Consider the following 26,444-nt stretch of genomic DNA (forward strand, 5'->3'; position numbering starts at 1 on the left):
GTCTGCACCTAACACCCTAACATGAACCCCGAGTCTAAACACCCCTAACCTTACACTTATTAACCCCTAATCTGCTGCCCCCGCTATCGCTGACCCCTGCATATTTTTATTAACCCTAATCGGCCGCTCCGGACACTGCCGCAATCTACATTATCCATATGAACCCCTAATCTGCTGCCCCTAACACCGCTGACCCCTATATTATATTTATTAACCCCTAATCTGCCCCCCCAACGTCGCCGCTACCTTACCTACACTTATTAACCCCTAATCTGCTGACCGGACCTCGCCGCCACTATAATAAATGTATTAACCCCTAAAGTACAAAAAAACCCTCCAGCCGGGCCTAAGTCCTCAACGAATCCAGGTGAAGTGGTCCTCCAGATGGGCAGACGTCTTCATCCAATCCGGCCAGAAGAGGTCCTCCAGATGGGCAGTAGTCTTCATCCAAGCAGCATCTTCTATCTTCTTCCATCCGACGAGGAGCGGCACCATCTTGAAGACATCCGACGCGGAGCATTCATCCATCCCGACGACTAAACGATGAATGACGGTTCCTTTAAATGATGTCATCCAAGATGGCATCCCTTGAATTCCGATTGACTGATAGGATTGTGACAAAACCAATCTCGCCACTGTACATTGGAGGGCCTGTTATGGAACATTCTTTGGGCTGGAGGTACATGGGCTTAAGGATACCCAGAGACTGCATGGAAATATGGAATTTTATATGCTGGACACCCCATGTACTTTCATACCTCTGTCTTATGTCTATGTCACCCTGTATCCATAAATACAGGATGGGTACAGGGTGTGAGTGCCCCTTGTGGGAGCAATTGTGACTCTATAAGCAAAGTGGGCATAAAAGACTTTATAGCTAATAAGAACTGTTCCTATATTCTGTAATAAGATGTATTCTATGTATGTTTAAGATCTGATTGTGTCTCAGGAGTCTGTCTGGGTAAACTGATTGTGTCCTTGTGTGATTATGTTAACTAGACTGCCCAACATCAGATTGTCTGAGTAAACGTTCTTCCCTAGTTAATTAACTTAATATGTTAATCTGTTTTACCTGTGAATAGACAATTGTTTGATGCATTGTTCATATGTTTGCTTTACTGTTAAACCAATGCCCTTTGTAACCTGAAGCCAGGGTGTATAAATCTGTGTGCTGCCTTCAAATAAAGCATATATTCTGTTTAAACCTGAAAACTGGCTGGTTTGTGAATTGCTGATTCCCTATGCAGGACGTTGTTCCCTGGTATTAACCCTTGGTACACTGTTGGTACCGTAACATTGGTGGCAGCGACGGAATGAACCTTATCGCCCAGAAGAGCAACTACACAAGCCAGTAACCTCAGGAAGAGGGGGATTATTACAATACTGACTAAGATGGAAAAGAGAAAAGTAAATTTTGCAGCTTTTAAAAACTTCCTGGAAACAGAAGGAGAGATTGATGGGTACCTTGCGGATTTTGAGAGGCAATGTGCACTACACAAGGTACCCGCAGAGGACTGGGTCACGATATTATCTGGAAAATTATCCGGCCGGGCCAGAGAGGCTTTTCGGGCCATTCCAGATGAGGAAGTCAGGGATTATAATACTGTAAAAGAGGCTCTGCTCTCCAGGTATGCGGTTACACCGGAGGCATACCGGAGACGGTTCAGAGACACTGTTAAATTAGCTGGAGATTCCTACCTTGAGTGGGCATGTAAGGTGCACCGCACAGCAGCTCACTGGATAGCGGGGTGCCAAGCCATATCTGGGGAAGAGGTGCTGCAGCTATTCCTGTTGGAACATTGCTTCGACAAATTACCCGCAGGAGTTCGAGAGTGGGTTCGGGACCGTAAACCCTCCACCCTGCAGGAAGCGGCTCGCTTGGCAGATGAGTATACGGATGCCCGCAAACTGGACATTGCTACCACTAAGCCCCCTGCTAGAGTGGAGTACAGACCCCCAGTCACCCCAGCAGCTGCCAGTTACCAAACCCCGGCGCACCGCTATACCACACGGCCTCCGGCCACGAACTACCCTCAGAGAGCCCTGTTCAATTCGCGGGGCTACTCACAACCTATTCGGTGCTTTAGATGTAAGCAACTAGGGCACAAAAGACCAGAGTGTCCCCTAAACGCAGCGAACCAAGCGCAGTCCTGGAGAAGACCCGCCGGCGGAATCCCACGTAATCCTCAGCCTGCGGCCCGCTACGTAGAGGCGCAAGAATGCTGGAGCATCCTACATGAGGCAGACCTTGTGCAAGCTGCCCACCGGAATAACCGGCAACTGGTTAAAGTGAATGGGAAGAAGGTCAGTGGTCTACGGGATACTGGTGCTACCATGACCTTGCTTCAAAAGAACTTGGTGTCTGAGAAACAGTACACTGGAGACACTGTGGCTGTGAGGGTAGCAGGGGGCGATGTGTTCAGCCTACCTGTTGCCAGGGTACATTTGGATTGGGGAGTGGGCGCTAGACCTGTGAATGTGGGGGTCAAGAAGGACTTACCTGCTGATGTTCTTCTTGGAAATGACTTGGCCCCCCTTGTTTCTGCCTACGCTCCTATGGGTCCCGCTGATGTTAACTCTGTGACTACCCGTGCCCAGATCCGTGCAGCAGAGACTGACCCACCTGCTGCTAAGCCCCAGGACGCTGAGCTCAGTAAATCTCTATCCGCTATTGATATGTGGAGGTCCCGTTACAATGCGCTGATGAAGGAGAAGAGGAGCGCAGAGGAAAAAGCACGTTTAGAACAGGAATCTCTGCTAGACAAGCTGCACCGACAGACTGCAGAAAACACCAGCTTGAGAGTGGAACATGAAACATTAAAGACAAACTTAGTGACACTGGAGGAGAAGCTGACGCTGGCTCATAGTGAGGTGCAGCAACTCAAGGGCACCCTATGTCAGTATGAAGGGATTGTGGATACCTATAAAGAGCAGGTACAGAAAACTCGTAAAGAAGCTGATGGGATTTTGAAGGACTGTTTGGCCCTGGTCTGGGCACTGAGGAATTTGAACCCTTGTTTGTATGGACAGGAATTCTCTCTCATAACGGGAATACAGATGGATTGTCCCAGCAAACTGACATGCCTACCAGGCGCTCTGGTGGTATATGCCACAGTATATACCCTGGACAGCCGAGCATGACAAACCAGAGGGAGAGGAGTTTGATGGTCCTGTCCCCCAGCAACACGGCTGTTTAGCCAAAGGGGAGACGATTGGTCTCCCCCTCCAGCAGCACAGCTATGTATCCGAAGGGGAGACAGTCGGTCTTCCCCTCCAGCAACCAGGCACCCACAAGGCTACTTCCATGGTAGTGCTGGCACCCGGGCAGAGTACAGCTGGTCTCTGCCCACCTCGCAACCCACCAATTCAGCGTACCAGTCCCCCACACAGCTGTGGTGAGGCACCTGGACATGGACAAGTTTTCCCCGTACTCAGGTGTAGTAACCATTTATTGTGGGTGGGCTGTACTACTAATTGTGTTTTATGGGTGGGTTGCTGGACTAACCAGGGCACTGACCGGCAGGAGGTCAGATACCCTGTTAGTCTGTTTGGAAAAGGGGAGAGATGTGACAAAACCAATCTCGCCACTGTACATTGGAGGGCCTGTTATGGAACATTCTTTGGGCTGGAGGTACATGGGCTTAAGGATACCCAGAGACTGCATGGAAATATGGAATTTTATATGCTGGACACCCCATGTACTTTCATACCTCTGTCTTATGTCTATGTCACCCTGTATCCATAAATACAGGATGGGTACAGGGTGTGAGTGCCCCTTGTGGGAGCAATTGTGACTCTATAAGCAAAGTGGGCATAAAAGACTTTATAGCTAATAAGAACTGTTCCTATATTCTGTAATAAGATGTATTCTATGTATGTTTAAGATCTGATTGTGTCTCAGGAGTCTGTCTGGGTAAACTGATTGTGTCCTTGTGTGATTATGTTAACTAGACTGCCCAACATCAGATTGTCTGAGTAAACGTTCTTCCCTAGTTAATTAACTTAATATGTTAATCTGTTTTACCTGTGAATAGACAATTGTTTGATGCATTGTTCATATGTTTGCTTTACTGTTAAACCAATGCCCTTTGTAACCTGAAGCCAGGGTGTATAAATCTGTGTGCTGCCTTCAAATAAAGCATATATTCTGTTTAAACCTGAAAACTGGCTGGTTTGTGAATTGCTGATTCCCTATGCAGGACGTTGTTCCCTGGTATTAACCCTTGGTACACTGTTGGTACCGTAACAAGGATTCTATCAGCCAATCGAAATTAAGGTAGGAAAAATCCAATGATGAAAAATCTAATGAAACCTAAAGTAGGTGGCGGAGGTGTAGGGGGGGCAGATTAGGGGTGTTTAGACTCGGGGTACATGTTAGGGTGTTAGGTGTAGACACTACCATAGGAATCAATGGGATATCGGGCAGCAGCGAACATGAGCTTTCGCTGCTGTCAGACTCCCATTGATTCCTATGGTATCCACCGCATCCAGGTACGCTGGGCCGGAAAGTGCAGAGCGTACCTGGTTGTTCTTTGATAACTTCCAGAAGTAGTCAGATTGTGCCGAACTTGCTTTCGGAACATCTGTAGTGACGTAACCATCGATCTGTGTCGGACTGAGTCCGGCAGATCGTATGTTACGTCACTATATTCTACTTTTGCCGGTCTGTAGGGCTTGATAACTATGGCGAATCAGCCTCGCCACAAATACGCTGTGGAATTCCAGCATATTTGCAGTTGACGGCTTGATAAATAGAGGCCATCTTCTAAAATATTATGAGAAATGTATCATATTTAGTCTTAAAATACTCAGGGTAAATAGTATGACATAATCCAATACACATGGAACATGTGGCTTGTTAATACTGGAAATTAAAGCATATTTAATAAACATTTTAAGGTGAGATATTTAAACTGCAGCAATATTTGATGGTGAGACTGCATATTTGTATCTGTTTTTATGCAAGAATTATAACCAAAGGGAATTATACAAATACAAAAGAAAGAAAGGGCGGCGCAAAACACCTCTAAATGCAGACTGTTAGATCACAACAAGTTTATTTAAAACATATGACGATTAAAAACTCACACTCTCCAACCTCAAACATATGAGGTATGTGAATTCACAGAAATAAAAAGGCAATCAGATGCTCAATCCTACATGATAAAGTTCCAGCACACGAACAGTCCTCAGCAAGCTGATGTGCGGTTACCACAGTGGTTAGAACAAAGTTGACAATGTGAAAAGGTTCGTAATCAAAAAAGTAACAAAATCAAACGCCAAAAGCCCATACTGCACCAGACTACCAGGTTGAAAAAGCCGGCTCTCCTGCAGCTGGTGTATGCGGCGTGGCAAAGGAACTGTTGATAGAGTTCAGTGACAGGATTGTGTCTGGGGAAAGCTACTACAAAAAAATGATTTATTGAAGGTTCCCAAGAGCACAGTGGCTTCCATAATTATTATATTGAAGAAGTTTAGAACAACCAGGACTCTTCCTAAAGGTAATGCTTGCTCTCGCAGTCTTCCTGTCTGTTGATCCACTACTTCAAGCTGAAGCTTTTCAAATAGTTGCAGATAACCAATAAGAATCAATTCCGAATTGGAGGAGCAGTTTAAGAGACGGCGTAGACAGAGTGTGGGCAGCCTCTGACGAAGTAGGAAGACGTCCTACAAAACGCATTAGGCCCCGCCCACCGTCTTCACGCCACACCGCATACACCAGCTGCAGGAGAGCCGGCTTTTTCAACCTGGTAGTCTGGTGCAGTATGGGCTTTTGGCGTTTGATTTTGTGACTTATTTGATTACGAACCTTTTCACATTGTGAACTTTGTTCTAACCACTGTGGTAACCGCACATCAGCTTGCTGAGGACTGTTCGTGTGCTGGAACTTTATCACGTAGGATTGAGCATCTGATTTCCTTTTTATTTCTGTGAATGCACATACCTCATATGTTTGAGGTTTGAGAGTGTGAGTTTTTAATCGTCATATGTTTTAAATAAACTTATGATCTAACAGTCTGCATTTAGAGGTGTTTTGCGACGCCCTATCTTTCTTTTGTATTTGTATTAGTGGTATCCAGCCTCCAGTGCTGTGTCTTTTAGGAAGCTGCAACACCTGTCTCATACACTTCTGTCTGATGTAAAGATTTCCTGGATCCAACATATCCTTTTGTAGTATTTGGAAATCATCAGTGGTGTATGTTTATTCATCTGTATTGTGTATCATTTGCATTGTATACATGAAGTTCATTTGAATTTGTCTTATCATCATTGTATATATACATATTCATACATCTACATTGTATGTGTGAGGTTCATTATAGATTGTTTCATTATTCCAACTTTCTATTAACCCCTTTTTATCTACAGAGCGCTCTTTCTGTTTCACTATCTGAGTGTATGGTTGTTGGTGTTTATACTTTTTGAAAGGGAATTATAGTATCAAAAAACCATATGTTCCCAGTAAGCCAATCAAACATTCAGCTTGAAGGGCCTATCACAGACAAACTTTGTTAAGGGCCTATCAAAAGACAGCACCATGGTTCGTATCCAAAAATGTTCACCAATGATTAGAATAAAAAGGGGTGAGGTGTATCACATGATATAACCTCATGCAAGGGAATAGAAGTGGCCTTTGCTTGCTAAAATGTTGACTGGTAACCTTGCTGCCTTTTTGGGACACAGTCACTATAAGCAAAATTGGGCTACCTTTTCTTATCCATATTGCAAAATACCTCTCTTAATTTATGAGTTGAACTGGATTTATCTGAAAAAGCTGAAACTTCAATTTTAACTGTTAACGTATAAAAGGTTATAAAAGGTAATTTAAAGAGCACAATTGGTATTTTAAATTTATATCCATAGTCCTGTGTAGTTTTAACTAGTCACATTAATGCTAAAAAAAATTTACTTGTTAGATAAAGATCTTTTGTATTTCATAGCTATAAGTCAGGCTTATTATTGCAGTTACATTTCTCTGGTGTATTAAGTTATTTGAAGCTATTGTGATATATTTTAAAACTTATTTTACTGTTTAACTAAACGCTGTTAAGCTAATGGTCCATACTCTGGTATTTTATTGTGGTATTTTAATGCAATTCATTGTGAGTAGTTAATTTTAAAGTGATATATTTTATGATCTTTGTAAAGAATAGTATAACAGCATAAGTGTGTATAGTTGATTTATAATCTAGTCTCTACTTAATATAATTCAATGTGTTTATAAATTTAACTAATCTCAATAATTTAGGAATACATATTATTTTCAACTGTTTTGTATATACATTTTAATTGGAGGTTGTTTAAAAGAATAATAACAAATAAATTGTATTATAACCCTGGTATATACTGACATATTATCTGGAGCCACTGCTGTAAGATTATTATCTTTATCACATTGATATAATATATTTGTAGTAAATAGAGATTATTATAAAAAAAATTAGATACATTTGTTTTTTATTATTATTAATAGTTAAAAATGAATTTTAATATTTTAAAATATTTTTTTCTCTTGTTGGTCAAAATTGTATTAGTGTTTTAAATTTAACTAAATTCTAAGCCAAAATAATAATGTCTGTTACTAGAAGTGAATCCAATGAATCTATACTCCGTGTTGAAATATGTTCCCCAAAATGCCCCCTCACTAAGGGCGATCTCCTTAAGATAGACGTTATAGGCCACATTAAAAAGAGTTGTAATATTACGGGTGACTTAAATGATTATATGGATATGCTTGCAATTTAGGCTAAAAATATTGCTATTGATAATGGAAGGTGGAATGAAAAAAGTGAATTGTTCCAAGAATTATTATAAAATTAATCGATGCAAAAATCTCAAAAAATGGGATGAACTAATACTCAAATCCTGGCCCCTTGTAATATGCATTATGGACGAAATGTCCATCCACCTTATAGAAAAGGAATTGCAAATACAAGGGCTAGAAGATGATATTTCGCTCATCACACAAGTGCGAAGAGAGTTTAGAAATAACCAAAAATGAAATTATTACATTTAAACGAGACATGGCCACATTAGAAGAGCATAACCAATATATAGTAGCCCAAATAGGACATTTAAAAAGGCAGTCTAGAAATAACCCCCCTCTATTAGCAATGAGGATAATCAGATACGGTACTTTAAAAAAACCTAAATAATTTATGAGATATGCACTACAGAATATTAGGGAAGAGTTTAAATAAAGGACCCCTATCGGGTCAGAAATAAACTTCCCACATAGACAGTCACCTCATGTTATAAATTCAGGGAACTGCTACACTTCACAGGTGGCGGGCAGCTCTAGTAGTGAGTCAGAGGGTGGAGCCAGCTACCTAGATAGCCCACATAGTGCTAATGTACATAAAGGGTCTCCCCATAGTATATATAGGGCAGATAGGGGGCACTCCAGCCCCCAAAAATAAGGTCCCTAGGAAGACTCAAGATACTTCTAATATGGTATATGACACCCTTAAATAATTACTTTCTTAAGGGTTGCAGTACCTAAATTTTCCAAAAACGGAACCACTTCTATAATTGACCACTTAGAGCAGTGGTTCTCAACCTAAGTGACCACAAGGCCCAGTAAATTTTAGCCGGACCTGTCCAGGGCCCGGTAAGCATCGGGGGTGGGTTGGAGTAGGTTTGGAAGAAATTATACATATATATATATATATATATATATATATATATTTACACACATATATATATATATATATTTACACACATATATATATATATATATATATATGCACATATATATATATATATATATATATATATATATATATATATGTATATATATATATATATATATATATGTGTGACAGGGGGTTAATTATAACATACAAAATGTATATATATATATAAATTGGTGTACAGTGGGATAATTAATTGGTGTCAGTGGGATGGATATATATATATATATATATATACATATATACACATATATATATATATATATATATATATATATATATATATACATATATACATATACATATATATACACACATATATATATATATATATACATACATATATATATATTTATATATATATATATATATATATATATACATACATACATACATACATATATATACATATATATATATATATATATACACATTATATATATATATATATATATATATATATATATATATATATATGTGACAGGGGGTTAATTATAACAAACAAAATGCATTGGTGTCGGTGGGTTCATAATAATAAAATATAGTCATTGGTGTCAGTGGCCTCCCTATTTGCCTCCCTATTAATCTAATTATGCATTGGTGTCAGTGGCCTCCCTAACTATGGAATTATGCATTGGTGTCAGTGGGTTACTAACCTGTCAGCTGCCCGTCGCTGAATGCCCGTCCTTCATGCACGCTCCTTCACGCACTCTCCCCGCCGGCCGCCGCTACACAGCGGAACAGCGCACAAGCGGACATGCGCAGTGGTGCCGCAGTGGGCCTGTCAGAGTTAGAGTGAGTGGCGGTCGGGTCGCGGCCCACCAGCAGGGCCGTCGCGGCCCGGCAGTGGGCCGCGGCCCGGCTGTTGAGAATCACGGACTTAGAGAACTATGAAAATGCTTTATTTATAATGAATGTTACTAGTGAGCAGTCAAAAATTGAATTTCTGCCCTGGGTATTTGAGGGTAAACATCAATTCTTTGCTTCACTAAAGGATGATATGAATATTCATTCCTAGAGTGAAACAAAAAATCAGTGCAAAAAGGAATTTGGGCAAAATCGCACTAAAACAGCTGCGAAAATAGCTGTGTACAGTTAAAATCTAGTGCCAATCAAAGCCCTATATAATTCCTTTCTGTACTAAAAAGTGCCTACAGTATGGCCGAAGATTACCCCATATTTGAAAACTCAGAATTTGTAAATTTATTTTACGAATTATTGCCCGCACACATCAAACTTAATTTAGCTAGAGATTTTGATGAGAACTTCTCATTGGACTGGCTGATCAAAGAGAGTACAAAGATATACTCTATTCACCAGTCCAGTGAACAGGGGTGTCAGGGTACAGGTAAATGACATATATGTATATATACTAATATATATATATATATATGTATATATATATATATATATATGTAAATAATATAAAAAGGATGTGTGTATATATGAGGCCGTATATTTTATCAGATGTGCTGTAGAATCGCAATTCTGATGTAAAGGATTGATTTAAAACCCATAGTCAGTCCTCCCCCACTTCTTTCAATTACACAGGACACTCATGGAAGTAATTTCAAAAGAGACATTTCTAGCTAGGGTGTGAAAATGAAGTCCATATCAGAGTATAACTGAAATTTTCTTCTGGCACTAAAGCATTTGGCCATCAACCCCTTTTAAAACTTCAAAATACAACATTTGCTCCTTAATTGGAAGTGCAAACTTCAGAGCACTCTTTACCGCATACAGTGAGTGAAGACGAAGTGTATGGGATATGTCTTTAAGGCCTAATGAGATGGAAATTTGCATGCTGGAATCTCAAAGATACATGCCCATATATGGGTTTCCTACCCAAAATGTAGCCGCTCTGTCTAGGTAAAAGGCTTGAAAACACAAACATTCTCAGGGGCTATAATGTTAACAGCCATGTGTAAATTATCTCCCATGGAGTTTCCCATGTATCAACAAAACAGCAGAAAGTATGTTGTATTGTAACTTTGAAATTCACTGAAAATAAAACTGGTATAATTTTGTTTCTTATAGAACAATGATTTATCTGCTGTATTTAGTATAAATATATATATTTACATATATTCAGACAACATATTAAATATGCCTCAGATTGTATTACATATACCTATGGACATGGGAAATACAATTAAGAATTATAATAGATTAAATAACAATTTTAATAATCCCATGTTTGAAATATATATATATAACATGTTTTCTGTTTTTCCAAATGGAGCTAAAAGATGATAAATACAGGATTGCATACATGGGATGAACTAAGTCATATCATATGATTACGCACTAACGCCTAGATTTAGAGTTCTGCGGCCAAAGGGGTGCGTTAGCTACGCTGGCTTTTTTCTGGCCGCACCTTTTAAATACTGCTGGTATTTAGAGTTCACAGAATGGCTGTGTTAGGCTCCAATAAAGGAGTGTAGAGCATATTTACCGCCACTGCAACTCTAAATACCAGCGTTGCTTACGGACGCGGAAAGCTTCAAAAACGTGCTCGTGCACGATTCCCCCATAGAAAACAATGGGGCAGTTTGAGCTGAAAAAAAACCTAACACCTGCAAAAAAGCCACGTTCAGCTCCTAACGCAGCCCCATTGTTTTCTATGTGGAAACACTTCCTATGTCTGCACCTAACACTCTAACATGTACCCCGAGTCTAAACACCCCTAACCTTACACTTATTAACCCCTAATCTGCCGCCCCCGCTATCGCTGACCCCTGCATATTATTTTTAACCCCTAATCTGCCGCTCCGTACACCCCCGCCACCTACATTATCCCTATGTACCCCTAATCTGCTGCCCTAACATCGCCGACCCCTATATTATATTTATTAACCCCTAATCTGCCGCCCCCAACGTCGCCTCCACCTAACTACACTTATTAACCCCTAATCTGCCGACCGGACCTGAGCGCTACTATAATAAATGTATTAACCCCTAATCCGCCTCACTCCCGCCTCAATAACCCTATAATAAATAGTATTAACGCCTAATCTGCCCTCCCTAACATTGCCGACACCTAACTTCAAGTATTAACCCCTAATCTGCTGACAGGAGCTCACCGCTACTCTAATAAATTTATTAACCCCTAAAGCTAAATCTAACTTTAACCCTAACACCCCCCTAAATTAAATATAATTTAAATCTAACAAAATAAATTAACTCTTATTAAATAAATTATTCCTATTTAAAGCTAAATACTTACCTGTAAAATAAACCCTAATATAGCTACAATATAAATTATAATTATATTATAGCTATTATATTTATTTTACAGGTAACTTTGTATTTATTTTAACCAGGTACAATAGCTATTAAATAGTTAAGAACTATTTAATAGCTAAAATAGTTAAAATAATTACAAAATTACCTGTAAAATAAATCCTAATCTAAGTTACAATTAAACCTAACACTACACTATCAATAAATAAATTAAATAAACTACGTACAATTATCTACAATTAAACCTAACACTACACTATCAATAAATAAATTAAATAAACTACCTACAATTATCTACAATTAAACCTAACACTACACTATCAATAAATAAATTAAATATAATTCCTACAAATAAATACAATTAAATAAACTAACTAAAGTACAAAAAGTAAAAAAGAACTAAGTTACAAAAAATAAAAAAATATTTACAAATATTTACCCCCCCAACATTACAACCCACCACCCACATACCCCTAATCTAACCCAAACCCCCTTAAATAAACCTAACACTAAGCCCCTGAAGATCTTCCTACCTTATCTTCACCTCACCGGGTATCACCGATCGGTCCTGGCTCCAAAATCTTCATCCAACCCAAGCGGGGGCTGGCGATCCATAATCCTGCGGCTGAAGAGGTCCAGAAGAGGCTCCAAAGTCTTCATCCTATCCGGGAAGAAGAGGCAATCCAGACCGGCAACCATCTTGATCCAAGCGGCATCTTCTATCTTCATCCAATGAGGAACGGCTCCATCGTGAACACCTCCAGCGCGGATCAATCTTCTTCCGACGACGTCCAACTAAAGAATGACGGTTCCTTTAAGGGATGCCATCCAAGATGGTGTCCCTCGAATTCCGATTGACTGATAGGATTCTATCAGCCAATTGGAATTAAGGTAGGAAAATTCTGATTGGCTAATGGAATCAGCCAATCAGAATCAAGTTCAATCCGATTGGCTGATCCGATCAGCCAATCAGATTGAGCTCGCATTCTATTGGCTGATCGGAACGTAGGTAGCGGCGCTTTGCGGTCGGCAGATTAGGGGTTAATTATTGTAGATAGCTGGCGGCGACGTTGTGGGGGGCAGGTTAGGGGTTAATAAATATAATATAGGGGTCGGCGGAGTTAGGGGCAGCAGATTAGGGGTACATAAGTATAACGTAGGTGGCGGTCGGCAGATTAGGGGTTAAATAATTTTTATCGAGTGGCGGCGATGTGGGGGGACCTCGGTTTAGGGGTACATAGGTAGTTTATGGGTGTTAGTTTACTTTAGAGCACAGTAGTTAAGAGCTTTATAAACCGGCGTTAGCCCAGAAAGCTCTTAACTACTGACTTTTTTCTGCGGCTGGAGTTTTGTCGTTAGAATTCTAACGCTCACTTCAGCCACGACTCTAAATACCGGCGTTAGAAAGATCCCATTGAAAAGATAGGATACGCAATTGACGTAAGGGGATCTGCGGTATGGAAAAGTCGTGGCTGGAAAGTGAGCGTTAGACCCTTTAATGACTGACTCCAAATACCAGAGGGCGGTAAAAACCAGCGTTAGGAGCCTCTAATGCTGGTTTTGACAGCTACCGCCCAACTCTAAATCTAGGCTTAAATGTTTATAAAATTTTAAATACATCTTTTGAAATATAGTAAGATGGATATATGGAAGTCACTTTGATGTGATATGACTATATAATATTGATGTTTGATATCAAATTGTAAATTTTCTGTTATGCTAAATGAAATATAAATGCTAACAAGAGAAATGTATTAATGCAATAATTTAAAGTATGTTAAATAACCATTATATCGGGGGATATTGGGATTAACAGTATAATTCTTTTGATATAAAATATTAAAAACATAAGGTATCTAGTATTGGAATAATCAGAAAATTGACATGAGGCTATACTGCCTGGAATTCGGATTGTAAGTAATTAATGTAAGAAATTATGATGATTCTAAATAATCAGTATATGGGATATTTTAAAATTTAGCAAACATAAATGTTAGAAATGGTTGAGTGAATCTGTTTGTATTGTCTGCAGCCCCCCCAATGGACAAAATCCGGTGTTGCAATGCAGGTATAACAACCAAAAGATGATTGGTTGTTACAAAGATGCATCTCCTTGACAACATACATTCACAAGGTGAACCAATCAGAAGGGACAAGGTTCCGAAGGGCCGTCCATATTTCTCACCTATGATTAAACAATATAAGTGGTAGGCAGGATAAGAGAAAAAAAAACTGGCTGCTAAGGATTTTGCAAAACTGACTGAAAACTGCGTGGGAGACAGTCAAACTATAAGCAAAGTGGGCCATCCTTTTCTTATCAATTGCAATTACACTTATTTTTATATGAGGTGGGACAAGTCGTGAAGCTGAAAATCATTTGGTAAAGTGTATATATATATATATATATATATATATATATAAAGTGTTACTTATTACAGGTAATATTTTAAAACAAAATATAGGCATAATCACTGCAGTTTAAAGTACAGTTGAGAGATTTAAAAGTGCAGATTGTATTTTAGTTTATATCCATAGTCTGTGTATTGTTAAACATATATCCTAAATGCTAAACTATTTTATCTGTGCAAATATAGAGTTATAACTCAGAGTTTGATTGTTGGCACAAATAATATATATAACTTCAAGGCTCTCAAAAAGCGAGACGAACTAATACTAAAATCTTGGCCCCTTGTGATATGCGTTATTGACAAAATGTTGCTTTGCCTCATAGACAAAGAATTGCAAATACAGGAGCTAGAAAGTAGCATTCGCTCCTCACGCAGAAGCAAAGAGAATTTAAAAATAGCCAAAAATAAAAAGGATGAGTTTGCCAAAAACTTAACCACCTTAGATAAGCATAACATAGACTTACTAGCACAGGTACAAGAGTTAAATAATTAGCTTGCGCAAAGCCAGAGAGAACTAAGGCCTACATTTAGAGTTGGGCGGTAGCCGTCAAAACCAGCGTTAGAGGCTCCTAACGCTGGTTTTTACCGCCCGCTGGTATTTGGAGTCAGTCAGGAAAGGGTCTAACGCTCACTTTCCAGCCACGACTTTTCCATACCGCAGATCCCCTTACGTCAATTGCGTATCCTATCTTTTCAATAGGATCTTTCTAACACCGGTATTTAGAGTCTTGGCTGAAGTGAGCGTTAGAAATCTAACGACAAAACTCCAGCCGCAGAAAAAAGTCAGTAGTTAAGAGCTTTATGGGCTAACGCTGGTTTATAAAGCTCTTAACTACTGTGCTCTAAAGTACACTAACACCCATAAACTACCTATGTACCCCTAAACCGAGGTCCCCCCACATCGCCGCCACTCTATTAAAAATTTGTAACCCCTAATCTGCTGCTCCGTACACCGCCGCCACCTACATTATCCCTATGTACCCTAATCTGCTGCCCCTAATTCCGCCGACACCTACATAATATTTATTAACCCCTAATCTGCCGCCCCCAACGTCGCCGCCACCTACCTACACTTATTAACCCCTAATCTGCCTCACTCCCGCCTCAATAACCCTATAATAAATAGTATTAACCCCTAATCTACCCTCCCTAACATCGCCGACACCTAACTTCAAGCATTAACCCCTAATCTGCTGACCGGAGCTCACCGCTACGCTAATAAATTTTTTAACCCCTAAAGCTAAGTCTAACCCTAACACTAACACCCCCCTAAATTAAATATAATTTTTATCTAACGAAATAAATTAACTCTTATTAAATAAATTATTCCTATTTAAAGCTAAATACTTACCTGTAAAATAAACCCTAATATAGCTACAATATAAATTACAATTACATTGTAGCTATATTAGGATTAATATTTATTTTACAGGTAACTTTGTATTTATTTTAACCAGGTACAATAGCTATTAAATAGTTAATAACTATTTAATAGCTACCTAGTTAAAATAATTACAAAATTACCTGTAAAATAAATCCTAACCTAAGTTACAGTTAAACCTAACACTACACTATCAATAAATTAATTAAATAAAATACCTACAATTATCTACAATTAAACCTAACACTACACTATCAATAAATTTATTAAATACAATACCTACAAATAAATACAATGAAATAAACTAACTAAAGTACAAAAATAAAAAAGAACTAAGTTACAAAAAATAAAAAAATATTTACAAACATTAGAAAAATATTACAACAATTTTAAACTAATTACACCTACTCTAAGCCCCCTAATAAAATAACAAAGACCCCCAAAATAAAAAAAATGCCCTACCCTATTCTAAAATTAAAATAGAAAAGCTCTTTTACCTTACCAGCCCTTAAAAGGGCCATTTGCGGGGCATGCCCCAAAGAATTTAGCTCTTTTGCCTGTAAAAAAAAAAACATACAATACCCCCCCCAACATTACAACCCACCACCCACATACCCCTAATCTAACCCAAACCCCCCTTAAATAAACCTAACACTAAGCCCCTGAAGATCTCCCTACCTTGTCTTCACCACGCCGGGTTCATCGATCGATCCAGAAGAGCTCCTCCGATGTCTTGATCCAAGCCCAAGCGGGGGGCTGAAGATGTCCATGATCCGAATGAAGTCTTCATCCAAGCGGGAGCTGAAGAGGTCCATGATCGGGCTGAAGTCTTCTATCAAGCGGCATCTTCAATAGAATGCAAGCTCAATCTGATTGGCTGATTGGATCAGCCAATCGGATTGAACTTGATTCTGATTGGCTGATTCTATCAGCCAATCAGAATTTTCCTACCTTAATTCCGATTGGCTGATAGAATCCTATCAGCCAATCGGAATTCGAGGGACGCGATCTTGGACGACATCCCTTAAAGGAACCGTCATTCGTCAGGAAGTCGTCGGTGAAGATGGATGTTCCGCGTCGGCGGGATGAACATGGATCCGGAAGAAAGAAGATTGAAGATGCCGCTTGATAGAAGACTTCAGCCCGATCATGGACCTCTTCAGCTCCCGCTTGGATGAAGACTTCAGCCCGATCATGGACCTCTTCAGCTCCCGCTTGGATGAAGACTTCAGTCGGATCATGGACATCTTCAGCCCCCTGCTTGGGCTTGGACCAAGACATCGGAGGAGCTCTTCTGGATCGATCGGTGAACCCGGCATGGTGAAGATAAGGTAGGAAGATCTTCAGGGGCTTAGTGTTAGGTTTATTTAAGGGGGGTTTGGGTTAGATTAGGGGTATGTGGATGGTGGGTTGTAATGTTGGGGGGGGTATTGTATGTTTTTTTTACAGGCAAAAGAGCTGAATTCTTTGGGGCATGCCCCGCAAAGGGCCCTTTTCAGGGCTGGTAAGGTAAAAGAGCTTTTCTATTTTAATTTTAGAATAGGGTAGGGCATTTTTTTATTTTGGGGGTCTTTGTTATTTTATTAGGGGGCTTAGAGTAGGTGTAATTAGTTTAAAATTGTTGTAATATTTTTCTAATGTTTGTAAATATTTTTTCTTTTTTGTAACTTAGTTCTTTTTTATTTTTTGTACTTTCGTTAGTTTATTTCATTGTATTTAATTGTAGGTATTTTATTTAATTAATTTATTGATAGTGTAGTGTTAGGTTTAATTGTAGATAATTGTAGGTATTTTATTTAATTTATTTATTGATAGTGTAGTGTTAGGTTTAATTGTAACTTAGGTTAGGATTTATTTTACAGGTAATTTTGTAATTATTTTAACTAGGTAACTATTAAATAGTTATTAACTATTTAATAGCTATTGTACCTGGTTAAAATGAATACAAAGTTGCCCGTAAAATAAATATAAATCCTAAAATAGCTACAATATAATTATTATTTATATTGTAGCTATATTAGGGTTTATTTTACAGGTAAGTATTTAGCTTTAAATAGGAATAATTTATTTAATAAGAGTTAATTTATTTCGTTAGATTTAAATTATATTTAACTTAGGGGGGTGTTAGTGTTAGGGTTAGATTTAGCTTTAGGGGTTAATACATTTATTAGAGTAGCGGTGAGATCCGGTCGGCAGATTAGGGGTTAATTATTGTAGGTAGGTGGAGGCGACATTGGGGGCGGCAGATTAGGGGTTAATAAATATAATATAGGGGTCGGCGGTGTTAGGGGCAGCAGATTATGGGTACATAGGGATAACATAGTTTGCGGCGGTGTACGGAGCGGCAGATTATGGGTTAATAATAATATGCAGGCGGCAGCAGATTAGGGGTTAATAAGCATAAGGTTAGGGGTGTTTAGACTCGGGGTACATGTTAGAGTGTTAGGTGCAGACTTAGGAAGTGTTTCCCCATAGGAAACAATGGGGCTGCTTTAGGAGCTGAACGCTGCTTTTTTGCAGGTGTTAGGTTTTTTTTCAGCTCAAACAGCCCCATTGTTTTCTATGGGGGAATCGTGCACGAGCACGTTTTTGAAGCTTTCCGCTTCCGTAATCAACGCTGGTATTTAGAGTTGCAGTGGCGGTAAATATGCTCTATGCTCCTTTTTTGGAGCCTAACGCAGCCATTCTGTGAACTCTAAATATCAGCGGTATTTAAAAGGTGCGGGGGAAAAAAAGCACGCGTAGCTAACGCACCCCTTTGGCCGCAGAACTCTAAATCTAGTAATTTAAAAAGGTCATATCGCCATAATGAAAACCCCTATGTTAACAGTGAGAATAATGCAGATAATGCTAACTCCCTTAGAGAACGTGTCAGGGACGAAGTGCAGAAATATATGGAAGAGTGTAGACAAATGACCCCTATTTGGTCAGAAATAGATTTCCCAAATAGGCAGTCACCTCTTGATGTAAATTTAGGGAGCTGCTGCAACTCAGCTGATGAGGGGGAGGGAAACTTTAATAGAGAGTCAGGGGGTGGAGCTAGATACCCAAATAGCCCACGTAATAATAATATACATAGGGGGTCTCCCCATGGTGAAAATAGGGAACACTCAAACCCCAAAAATAAGGCTCATAGAGAATCTCAAAATAAGTCTAATAAGGTATATGACTCCCATAAAATAGTTACTTTCCTAAAGGGTGCAGAACCTATATTCTCCAACAAGGGAACAAACTCTATAATTGATCACTTAGAGGCCTTTGAAAACACATTAGCTATAATGAATGTTACAAGTGAGAAATTAAAAATTAAATTTCTGTCCTGGGTATTTGAAGATAAACATCACAAATTCTTTACTTCACTAAAGGATATGAATATTCATTCCTGGAGTGAAATAAAACGACAATGTAGAAAAGAATTCAGGCAACATCGCACTTAAACTGCAGCGAAAATAGCTGTATATGGTTTAAAATGTAGTGCGAATCAAAGTTCCATAGAGTTCCTTTCTGTATTGAAAAGTGTATAAATTAGAGTCTAGGGAGCGCCTCAAAGTGGGCTGGGATATATATGCACATAAAACATTGATAAGATTTATGAGAAAATGCACAGGTTTATTCATACAAACACGATAAAAACAGTTAAAAAATTGTAAAAAAATATATAAAATTGCAATCAGATTGAGTTGAAATTACTCAACTTATTAGATGTATATCCTCTTATACATTAACTTATATGGTATCAGACCGGGTGGTGATACACAAGTGTAAAAGAGTAAAAAATATATAAAAAGAAGTCATTCATGGATCCATGAGTACAATATAAAATATGAATAAAACCATATAGCAGGTACAGAAATGCAATCTTCAAAATTAAAACACTAAAAAAATACAATACAATATAGCTAACGATTCCTAAATATAATAATTGTGTGAACAGTGTGTAGTGTCTCCTATGTGTATTAGACAATCCCTGATATCAGGATATATGAAATAGTTCCAAGTTCCTTGGGGGCAGTACTGTCCTATGGTGAGTCGATCCTAGGGGTGATAGCTGTGATGGTGTCCAAGAAGTCTGACTTAGTGGAGGGTGATGTAAAATTTAAAAAATGTGGAAAAAACAAATAGAAAAAATGATATCCTAGTGCTGTGATCAATAGCAATTCAACTCAAATCCAAAAAATGTGATAAAAACAATTCAAAAGTTGAAAAAAGTTAAAGAATATTTGTTCTAATGTCCTAAATCCTGAAAGCTATAACATCACAGCTAAGTGCTTGTTATCTGTATCTATAGGTAATAAATCAGTGAAGCAACTGTTTTTAGTCTTAGAAACTCCCAATAATCAAATATACATTGGCAATGATATCTTACATAGATATGCCATACAAATAGATTTGATTAACTCTTGCCTCTTGCAGGTTAAAGGGGGACCCTGAAGTATTTCAGGATGAAAATGCAGCCCTGAAATCAAACCAGCAATTGCCATATGCTGTGAATATGCAGGTGTCTAGCGATATTATAATTCCTGCTGGGGCTGATACATTTCTTTTACCCTTACAGGTAAAGAGAGGTCAGAAATTAAAAACTTCTGAAACACTAATTTTCCTCTCCCATAAAATACAAAATCTGGGTGTCACAATGACCTATACTTATACTATGATAAATATTGGAACTATTCCAATACATGTTATTTTACATAACATGACCCCACAGGATATAAACTTATCCAAGGCGACTACTATAGGATATGCGCTGGAATCAAGTTATTACACTTTTGGATTCCAGAATAATGTAATTGGGCTAATACCTGAAGGATACTTAACTGAAGAACAATTAATAGAACAATCATTTACATCTATGCCAGAGGGTCTATTTAATATTCAGTCTATTTATCCTTTCAGCTCAGAGGAAGGCATCTGTAAAATTGAAGAAGCCTCTCTAGTGTTTGATCAGCCGATAAAACAGCAAGATTACCCCAATACCCAGAGTCATGGGGGCAATGTAAATTATAATCAAGGGAATGTCACCTCTAGGTTGGAAGAAGCCTATGAAATAGGACAGCCTGAAATCTTTCCAGGATTTCAGCAAATAGTCAAAGAGCAAATATCCTTGGCTAATGGCTGTTCCAGCGATGATGAACGCCAACAGCTGCGAGAACTCCTGATGGAGTACAAGGATATTTTTGCTAGGGATTCTTATGACTGTGGTACTACAGACTTGCACATTGCAAGAATACAAACAGATCCCAATGCACCACCTGTCCTTGTTAAACAATACAGACTTCCTTTAGCCTCATATGATTCTCTTGCAGAAATCATAAGAAACTTGGAAGAAAGAGGTATTATCAGACAGGTGCACAGCTCTTACAACAATCCTATTCTAGGTGTTCTTAAGCCCAATGGACAATGGCGTTTGTGTGCTGATTTAAGACAGCTAAACAAACAAGTGTATATGTCTGGTTGGCCTGTACCATACATTGACCAATGCCTAGCACACATGCATGGATCCAAAATATTCACTGCCATTGATTGTGCACAGGGATATTGGACCATAAAAGTACACGAGGATGACCAGTATAAGCTGGCATTCTCATTCCAAAAGGTTCAGTATGCATTTCAGAGACTTCCTTTTGGATACATAAATTCTGAACATGAATTTGCTGTATTCATGCATAAGGCTATGCCTGATGCACTGGAAAAGGGGACCTTATCTTATGTTGATTATGTTAATCAAAAGCACAGACTTTGAAAAACACATCGCAGAGCTTAAACACGTCCTCAGCCAACTTAAAAGGGCAGATGTCAAATTATCCCTACAAAAAGCTCAATGGTGGGGCGGAGCCTGGAGGAACATGGAGTCGGCTGCTTTTTCTAGCAGCTCCGTGCACAGCTAAGAAAAAAGGGACAATAATGATATATTAAACTTACATCTCTTGCTGCAACAGAGACCTAATAATGCCCAGAGCATAAGCCCCTACAGAAGCATTCAGAAAGGACCGGGTTCATCTCCCCGCATACTCTGCACTCACGGCATGTTGTGACATTGGGAAGGTGGTAGCCATTTTGAGACCCATGCAGCTAGCACGCTCGCAACTACAGGAACCAGGGTAAGGCTAACACTCATCAAAAACTCTGAACATCAAGGCTTAACAGTTTGCAATCTATTTGATAATTGCCCCTCTCCCAGTTGCACCTAATTTCTAGTATATGAGAGCCTTTGTCACGCAGGCTAAACCCCTGAAAGCGAATATAAGGAAGGTAGCAAATTTACGGAGAACACTGTAAGCATACTCTATCTAAGCATGGATGCTGTTGCCGCTGATCTGCTACAGATGTTAGCTGAGAAAATGGACAGTAATTTTGGCTCCCTCAGGGATCTACTGAAACTCGATCAGAGTGTTGGCCTAGTTGATGACATACCTCGCAAGTTGGCTTTTTCTCCTGCTGCAATGTGTGATGCAGGCTGTGACACTGCTGCTTCGGATGTGCTTGATATAAGGCAAGGCGGCCCCGGATTGTGCTCACAGTGGTATGAACCCACAGACAACACGCTGCTACTAGGGGCTTACCTTGATTTCCTACCAGAACATAGTAACCAGAGTCCTGATCTTACGGAGGTACAGTGCTCTCAGCCTGAACATGAGTTTAAGCTCCTAGATAATATGCAGCCTTCTCAACACTGCATCACCTGCAGTTCTCCCTCAGAAGCACAGGATGATTGCATCTATATGAGACCTAGCAGAGCCGTACTAAGTATGAGAGTGGCCTTGTGCTCCCCGGACTGTTTCTACACCCCTGTTCTGACCACAAGTTATTGCTCCTTGTTGTTTTTAGAGCCCCTTGCTAGACATCTACTTGTGCCTCAGGACAGCAGGCATTGTAGCATGCATGGTGAATATGTGGAGGTTAGCATCCTGGGCAAAGATATTCTGATGCAAAATGCTTCCTATGTTATTTATTGCTCATTAATTGAACCAAAGATTGGAATTGGTTAAGACTCATACTTGTACGCAGCAGAGTGTCCTCATCATAATAAGGACTTAAATGTCATATTTCCCATTAACAGCAACTTAGATTATAAATGTTTATGATTATCTACATTACCCTGCCACTCTGACCGATAACCCTTAGGAATTTGAAATGTTTTGTCTATTCATTCATAAGGGACCAGGTTAGAGAAATGGAACCTAACGTTGGGGATGTGAATTATCATGCATATTAGAAATCTGCTCCCTCCTGCTTTCACTTAGACCTGTAGCTCCTGGATTCTTGTATCAGATACCTATGGAGGATATATGCTTGATCTGTTGTTATATATTTTTCTCTAATGTTTTTGCATGTAATAATTAAGTTAACAAGAGTTTCCCCAAGGTTAGGTTGCTCAATTCAGCACTACTGAATTCCCTGACTCTTGTGCTTGGGTAATGGGATATGTGGATACAGATATCACGCCAGCAAATATCCCCCTTTTCCATATCCCCATAACTGCTATTTGTAAATCCTTAGGTCTATCTCATGTAGGTGTTTCTACTGTTCTATTATTATTCTCAGTAACATTGTTATTCTCTCCTTAGAATTGGCACTCCTTAGAGACCGGAGAAAGACCTGAACTTAAGTTAAAGACTAGTAGAGGTTCTGACCATACTCATGTACCCACTTGTTAGATATATACTGTTCTCTGCTAAATGTCAGGTCTTGTCTCTTTTCCTATCTTTATTACCAATGTATCTCTATTTTTGTATCGTTAGTACTGTGCAGATATACTTATATGACGCTTACCAGCTGACCCCCTACATTATATGTGCCAGTAACCTTCAAATCTATAATTGAATGTTGTGATATTATTTACTTCAACTCCTGAGAAATACCTGTAACTCATTCAAAACTTATAGCTTATATATTACTCCACTATCCCCCAAATAATGTAGAAAGTCACCTAATACATTAGGTATCAGTAACGTCAAATTTATACTTTCAAGCTGGGATGATACTAACTATGTAATGGAACTCTGATGTTTTGTACCTTCCTACATAACCCAATTCGCAAACCACTTCAGCTAGAGCTTTTGTGCAGCCGGAGACATTCAGGGATAGGATAAGACAGAGGAGCGAGCAAGTCTCCAGTTCTTAGTCTACACAGCTCATTAAGGCTAATGTTTTACCCATAGGTACTATTTTTATGGTTTTACTCTTTTTCGCCAGTTTTGTTAGGTGTTTACAAACTGTTATGCTTGTTCAATACCTAGAATTTCAGCATATGTCTAGAAAGCAGGAGCCCTAGCCTCTGTAGTGATTATTGTTTTTACTCTATGGAGCCTATATTTATGTAGATCCCATAAGCCTTAGCAACACTCAGTGTTACCTATATACTGACTAAGATATTTGACATGACCCTAGAGATTTTATGAAACCCTATATGTATACTTTAGTATGTGCCTTTACTAACAGTCAGGTTATTGTCTCTGTTTATATGCCTCAAGTCAACTTGAACACTAGGTGTGTGAAGTTTATATTTGTCTTATGGTTCTGTACTAGTACCGTACTGTATAAGCTTAGCTTATTTATAGTTATTACAAGCATGTTAATGTCTTAGTCCTATATCTAAAGTTGCTTATGTGTTGTTTAGTTTTGGTAGTTCACATATGGGGAACATCCCTTATAAGGCTCACACTATATCCATACCGCACCGTCCTTTATATTATTTCTCAATTGTCATTTTATTTCCATCCATTACCTCTATTAGACCCCTATCCTCCCTTTCCCGCCAGCATTTGTTACCGGCGGGTCATACCCCTTTTCCTCTTTCCCACATCGCCTATAGCTGGCATCTCCCCAGGAGAGGGGTTCATATAGCAGTTCTTTGCTTTCCATATATATTTAAATATCCTCCCCTGTTCCCATTATTTTGAGGAAACTACCCTTACTTTTGCATCCCCTAGCTTGAATTTACTCATGGCGTAAATAGAGGATTAGAGTGACTAGAATCAGCCTAAGAGGTGCGACATCCATATGAACCCCAGCATAATAATTAGCTAAGATGTATTGTACCGTATGTTGGTCAATATATATGTATGACTATTTTGCTGATATTAAATATGAGCCCCTTCACCTATTAAGGTTAATGGCCCTGTGGGCTTTATCTTTCCAGCATCCTGGCTGGCTCCGCCCTCCACTTCCCTCCATTTCCCCCTATTTCGAGCGGCTCTTGCCCACTGCAACCCCCCCACACACTCAGACCTCTGAGAGGTTGGATAAAAGCCAATTCCCTACCTTCTATCATTTATAGTTTATACAGTATCTCTTATCTCGAGGTAGGGATCATTAGTTATATAATATAAAAACTGAGGTTTTATAGATATATGTTCCAGTCACTTGTGTTTCTTATATATTGTTTTACATTTTCTCTTCATGGTGGCAGAAGCAGTGCTATAACACATGTCAACTGTTATTCTACTATCCATATGGATTCATGGCACCACTACAGGTTAGATAATGTGAGAACAACTGCTTCATTAGTACACCAATGATTTAGCCCACATTAATTTCTTGAATGAGTAATGTACAAGGTTTTTTTATTATTTCTGATCTGTGCCTGGACATATTGTTTGTTCTATTGTTATTACTTATTGCCTCAATAAAAAATGTATTAGAAAAAAAAACAAAAAAGCTCAATGGTGCCGCACTCGTGTAAACTTCTTGGGACATGAGGTTACTTCTGAAGGGCTAAATCCTCAGAAGAAAAAGGTGGAAGCTATAGTAAATTCTAAAAACCCAACTAATTTAAAGGAATTGAGATCATTCCTGGGTATGACAAATTATTCTCGCAAATATGCGGAGTTAGCTAAACCACTACTACTTCTTCTAAAGAAGGATGTGAAATGGCACTGGAGTGAGTCTTAAGAGACAGCCATCAAAGAGCTGAAGAGAAAACTCACTCAAGCACCTTGCTTAGCATACCCTGAAGATGGTAAACCTATCTTCTTAGAGACAGGTTACACAGATGTAAGCATGAGTGCTGTTTTATACCAAAAGCATGATAATTTGAACAAAGCCATTGCAGGGGCTTGCTGAGCTCCACTACTGTACTGCTAAAGATCCTGGGGAAGAATTGTCAGAAGATGATTTCTTTTAGGAACAATTGCTTTCCCATATAAAATGTACAATGAGGACAATTGCCAAACATTACCTTGGGTGTATGTTGATGGTTGTTCTTACCATGCCACTATTGATAATGAGCGCAGATTAGTCGCTGGCATTGGTATAACTTGGGCAAATGGATTCTCAAATATATCTATAGGTTTCAACATTGGACCAAGATGTTTCTAAAAATCATTGAAATGGCTATTGAACAGGATATTCATGAATTTGTGATCATTACTGACTCAAATTATGTGCGTGACAGTTTTGTTGAATACCTGCCAACTTGGAAAAGAAATGGCATGCAGAAAAGCAATAACAAACCAGTCAAGCATGGCAAGTTGTTCTGCGAGATTGATAATCTGGTGGTATCCAATGATTTGACAATACACTGGAGAAAGACCAAGGGTCATTCCAGGGTTCTAGGCCCAGATAAGGAAGGCAATGATCTTGTGGATTCATTAGCCAAACAAGGAGTTATAACTGGAGAACTCCTTAATATTGACCACTTAATGTGTGCAATTCAGGTAGAAGCCATTACCAGAAACCAGGCAAAACAACAGAGTGAGCCTAACTTGGTACAATGGA

Source organism: Bombina bombina, chromosome 2 (genome assembly GCF_027579735.1).
Source record: "Bombina bombina isolate aBomBom1 chromosome 2, aBomBom1.pri, whole genome shotgun sequence".
NCBI classification, from domain to species: Eukaryota; Metazoa; Chordata; class Amphibia; order Anura; family Bombinatoridae; genus Bombina; species Bombina bombina.